Genomic DNA, 6,327 nt, shown 5'->3' on the forward strand with positions numbered 1-6,327 from the left:
CATTCAGAAATATCTGCTCTTAAAATTTGTTTCAATAAACTTGTCTATTAAGGAGTTGTTGCAGTGCAACTTGATAAGCTTTATTCCTTTAGGAAGGAGGTAAAGGAAATGTTACGAATGTTGGCTGACTCTACTTCGATACATCAGAAAAAAAAATTTCCTTATGGATTTTTGGAGAGAGTAGGATAAACACTGGAATTCATATACCTACATTTTATGTAGTTAAGATATTTCAGAATATTATGGTGGTTGTTACATGATGTAATAATGACAAATTTGACCTTTTCTATGCTTAAAATGTTACTGATTTTAGTATTTTGTTGAACAGGAGAATGCGATCCATGCCACCACCGTGTCTAAAATAGTACATATTTATACTCAAATGGCTTAATCACCAGAGATTCAGTGTTGTAGAAGGTTTGGTTGGGTGAGGGAACAGGTAATCAAAAATAGGCAAAATGAGAAAATGAGATTTGATTTTATTTTTTTACAAGGAGGAGTAACACTGTACAGACTTTTCTGCATCTTAACACATATCTGCCTTGTAGCGACCAGATCCTTGGGCATGAGGATGCGCAGTTCAGACACCTTTTGCAGTCTCCTTTGGCCACAGTTTCAGGTCAAGCCACTGCAGTATAAAGCTCAGTGAAGGTTAATTTCCTCACTTCAGCATAAAGTCTTTAATACAGGCTTCTATGGCACAATAAAACTACCGTTGGTACTCAGAATAGCTGCTACCCTTGATAATAATATGGGGAGGACACCAAATATATTCTGTGGACAGAATGAAATATGCTCAAGCAGTTTTAAGACCTGTGCTGCTAAGTTACTTTGTCTCAACTGGATAGTGTGTTACTATTTGCAAATGAATATAAGCAGCTATTACTGCAGGGGTGGAAATGTACTTTATTTCACAGAATGTTAGGGGTTGGAAGGGACAGTGAAAGATCATCTGGTCTAACCCCCCATTTCTCTTTGGTTATGGGATTCCTTCAACTGAAATTACCAAAACAGCTGCAAAAATTTAGAAACCTGCTCTCCCTGAATATATTACCGTAGGTGCACATTGCGTACCGTCAAATGTGCTCAGAATCCCGGTGGAACAACCTCCAACGCGAGAGCTTTTCAGTTTTTTCAACAGTCAGAATGGTGACTGCCACCTAATACTGAAGCCACAAGGTGGCAGAGTCAAAAGATTTCAACACTGGAAAATAAAGTACTTGGCCAGGAAATGTCAGAGTTTGGATTTTCAGTTACGAATTTTTTCAAACACCGGGAGTAATAAAGCTCTCAAGAGTGCGGGAAAAGGGTTGGAGTCAACCGTAAAAGGCCAGAGGCCTCTCGAAAAAGGTGGCCCGTTCACAAAAGGTGGTCAACAGTTGTCAGCCTACTCCGAAAGCCACCTTCAGCCTTGCTCTGCTGCCCATTGGGTTTCCCTGTGGTGCTCGTACCAGGGCTGGGCTAATAAAACAACAGTAACTGGCTTTGGTTTGGAAATCATGTTTATTCATGCTCTCTACTGCCTCTCTGGGAAGAATACGTGAGTCATTCCCTCAGTCTCGCCATGGCTGTAGTTCAAGGAGGAGAAAAGCTATAGCTTCAAGCCACTGGCTGTCATCTCAAGCTTTGCTTTTCTTCCAGTGGTGTGTAGATCTATATACACATATAACTACCAAATTTAAATGCAGGTTTGTAACTGCAGTTTCAGTACGTGTGCACACTACTAATGGAGCTCCAGACTAGTGGAACAGCAAAGCTCAAGGCATTTTTTATTTAAATATAGACGTTTTGCTCCAATTTGTATTGTGACTGGGAGGGAATGAAGAGAATATCTTCCTTGTAACCTCGTTATAAATCTTTTTTTCAAAATAGCCTGCAGTCATTTTCCTGATTAACTGATGCAGAAGACCAGCTATTCATATTACACCTACTCACCTTCCCTTTACAATGATACCATGTGGCTGTGGTGTCGAAGCCCTTGCACACTCGTGGAATTTCTCCTTCCTATCCCCACATGACATCACAATAACATGAAGAAACTTGCAGCAAAGTGTACTTACAGGTGACAAGTAGTCTAACTTATCATTTCAGGCAATGCAGCGCCTTTCCTGTGTATAAATGGTTAGAAATCTATAGGCACTTAAAGACTACATGTAAATAACCTCACCCCATTTTATGCATAAACAAAATAACCACTTTCACTTCTACCCTTTTATCCATATCTCATTTATTGATACAAATTAAATTCTTGTACAGCAAAGTGGTCATACTTTATGTAGTGATCTTTAAACAATGGTACACAGCTGCTGCTTGGTTGAGATATAATCCAGAGATGACACCTTTAACATTATTCTCCCAGAGTTTATCATGTGGATCTCACTGTTCACTATTGAAATTAACAAATAATTATAAGATGTTAACAGACTGATGTCCTAGATGATGATGAAATCCCATGTGAGAAGGCACTCACACATAAAGTGACATGGCAATCTTATTTCTGCTCAGCACTCTATAGGGACTCTTGAGAAAGTCTAATAACCTCTTTAAGTAGTTAGCATTGTTCAGCAAAAGGAAAGATGTAGAACACGTAAGAAAAAATTGCATGTAAAACTGTCAGACATTGACATTTTTATGAACAGGGTTATCTATTATAGTTAATTATTATAATTACTATAGCTATGTATTATTACAGTTATTACAGAACTACCTTTACCCCTAAAGGTCACCAATAGCAAAGGGAAAACCTTGTCCTTTAATACAAAGGAAAACAAAACGAAATCTGAAGTGTGAAATGGAGAAGTCTGAGGAAAAATTGTGCAGATAGAGACATGCGATTTCTCTCTCTCCTCCTTTCAGATGCACCTCATTTTCTGCAAACATCTGCTAACTGGTAGCTCTGCTTTCAGTTCTCCTTAAGTTTCTCTACAGCAAAGGCATTTTTTTAAGAAAAAACCATAAATATATATACCAGGGGAGGGAATACGGACTGGCAGTTTTGATGTTGTGGACAGCTTTGATACAGCTTTCTTTTAACAGGCTAAACTTCCTCTTTCGTGTGGTGGTATCCCTGTCACCTTAGGTTCATTGGTTGGTTAAGGAAAATTAAATGTCCAGTGATCAGTGCTCTAAAAGGAAATAACAATACTTGTGATCCGACCACTAGGCTTTCCTATATAGTCACAAGCAAACCATTCCTGCAAGAGTTAGTAGTGACATGGACAGAAAAGAGAACTCAGAAGAGGCTTCAAAAATGGTTGTTGCAAGGAGGGAGGACGGTGTGGTTTTTTGAGAAACTTGCGTGTAACCAACAGGATGGATCAGAGTTGAGTGGGTTTGCCCTGCGTGTGGTACTTCAGACATAAAACTTGAGTAGCTGTACAATTGTTAGTTGAATTAGCCTGTCTGCACCATGATACAACGCCAGATTTTTTTGTCCATGAGTACTTGATTTCTGTATATAACTAAAACTCTTGCCCTAAATATGCAGCAATGAATGGGGATAAAATAACTGCATGTGCATGGAGACAAAAAAAATAATACAAGGGCCTTCAATTTAAGGCTCTGGTTCAAACAATGACTTGAACGAACATATGAATGAAGATATGGGTTTGTTCAAATACGTGAACTGTCCCGTCAACTCCACTTACATTACTTTTGTATGCATAGTTAAGTGTTTTCATAGAGTATTTTTTTCTTAGATGCTTAAGCCCAAATGTTCATAGTCTAGATTTCATACAAGTTCTTGAGTATTGTCCGTTCTTTGTGGTTTAACCCCAGCTGGCAACTAAGTCCCTCATAGCCACTGGCTCACTCCCCCCTGGTGTGATGACAAGACAATTGGAACGGTAAAAGTGAGAAAAGTCATGTGTTGAGACAAAACTAGTTCAATAGGTAAAGGAAAAGCCAGGCACACAAGCAAAACACAGAATTCACCTGCCACTTTCCACAGGCAGGTAAGTTCAGCCACCTCCAGGGGAGCAGGGCTCCATCACACGTGACAGTGACTTGGGAAGACAAATTCTGTCACTCCAAATACCCCTCCGTTCTCCTTCTTCCCCCAGGTTTACATTCTGAGCATGACACCAGGTGGTCTGGGACATCCCTTGGGTCAGTTGGGGTCAGCTGTCCCAGCTGTGTCCCCTCCCAATTTCTTGCCCACCTCCAGCCCACTTGCTGGCGAGGTGAGGAGCAGAAAAGGTTTTGACTCTGTGTAAGCACTGCTCAGCGACGGCTAAAATATCCCTGTGTTACCAACATTGTTGCCTGCACAAACCCAAAACATGGCACCATATTAGCTACTATGAAAAAAATTAACTCTGTTGCAGCCAAAACCAGCGCATCTGTTTACTGTTGTAAGGCTTTGGTGACACCCAGATAACAGAAAACATTGTGGGATGTAGGTTGTGTTATGACAGGCCTCACACACCCTGGGGACATGTGTCTTTAAATCATTGCACTGCACTTGAATTGCATATTGCCATTTTACTCCAAAGTCCCAATCAGAATAAGTCATTCATTGAATTAAAGATACTAAAATTATAATGTGCACACGTGGTCACTGCCTCAAGGAGCTCGCAGTTCAGAGAACCTGCATCTGCAAACAAGTGATGGATAGAGCAAATTCAGCTTTAAAGATTTAATGAGCGGTAAGAGTCTGCAGGAGTAAGGCCAGTGATAAGTGCTAGGAAGGATATGCAAACTAAATATAATCTCAAAGCTTTCATTTGCTTGCTGTTGATGGCTCCACAGATGTTCCTGAGCCACTGGTGGTTTGAACACTTAAGTGGAATGAGTAAAATAGCCAGCGGCCTCGCTGCCAGCCGTGCGGGTGCCAGAGCCTGACAGCCCTGGGCTGCTGCTGCCAAGGGGAGAGGTGGGGTGGGAGAAGCTGCGGATACAGCTGAGGCCAAAGATTGCTCTCTCGCCGCTTCCTGCCATCACTGTTTCTTGCATTTACCCTCCCAGTTTTGCAGCAGGATCTGCAGCCCCAGGAACCTTCCTCTTCCCCTTTGCCTTTCAGACAGACACAGAAGGGCCCTGGGCTTCCTCACCTTTTCAATATGAAAGGTAAATGCTGCCTAGGTTGCTGAGAAGCCTTGAGCCAACTCTGCTTTCAGAGAGCAAAGGAGATTAAATTAGCTATGCTCCAAAGCCCCATGGTGGGTTGACCCTGGACTGCAGCCAGACGCCCACCCAGCTGTTCTCTCAATCCTCTCCTCAACAGGACAGTGGAAGAAAAATAGGATGAAAAAGCTCATGAGTCAAAATAAAGATGAGGAGATCACTTAACAACTACCATAATGGAAAACAGGCTTGACTTGGGGAATTAATTTAATTTATTGTAATTTAAAATAGATTTGGTTACCAAGAAACAAAGACAATTATCACACCACCTTCCCCCACTTCCCTTTATCCTAGGCTCAACTTCACTTCTTCATTCCTGACTCCTCTACCTCCTCCCTGCTCCCTGAGCTCCAGTTACAGAGGTGTATCTCAACATTTCCAGATATTTAAAGTTGGTGCGAGTCTGAAATTCAGTTGGCAGGTGGGGAAAAACTACCAAAACCTTTTGTAACACAAAATTGAAGAACAAATAAAACATTGTAATATGCTTTGCTATATCATGCAGTATGACATTGGCAACTAGATGGAATCAAATATCCGTTCTCATTTTCCATTAATTTATAAACGACAGTATTTTCAGAAGTTAAAAATAGCTTTATCAAAGCTCCCACTACTGGATAGCAGCACATTTTTTACATCCTCAGCTGATGTAAACTGATACTGGTGGATGAAGAATGGGACATGAGCTGGCAATGTGTTCTCACAGCCCAGAAATCCAGCCACATCCAGGGCCATATATAATGAGAAGCAGGGACAGCAAGTGGAGGGAGGTGATTCTCCTGCTCTGCTCCATGATGGATGCTCTGCTCCACTGGAACCGGCTTCTCAGAGAGGTTGTGGAGTCTCCTCCACATTCGAAACACGCCTGGACGTGTTCCTATGTGACCTACTCTAGGCAATCCTGCTCTGGCAAGGGAGTTGGGACAAGATGATCTTTCGAGGTCCCTTCCAATCCTGAACATTCTGTGGTTCTGTGTGTGATACCCAAGTTGTAGTGCTGTGCCCAGCTTTGGGGTCTCCAGCACAAGAAAGACATGGACCTGTTGGAGTGGTCCAAAGGAGGGACACAAACACAGAGGTGGCCCATTTGGAAGGGCTGGAGCACTGGCCCTATGAGGACAGGGTGAGAGAGTTGGGGTTCTTTAGCCTAGGGAAGGCTCCAGGGAGACCTTAAAGCAGCCTTCCAGTACCTGAAGGGGCCTA

This window comes from Apaloderma vittatum, unplaced genomic scaffold (assembly GCF_000703405.1).
Source record: "Apaloderma vittatum isolate BGI_N311 unplaced genomic scaffold, ASM70340v1 Scaffold15649, whole genome shotgun sequence".
In the NCBI taxonomy this organism is placed as follows: Eukaryota; Metazoa; Chordata; class Aves; order Trogoniformes; family Trogonidae; genus Apaloderma; species Apaloderma vittatum.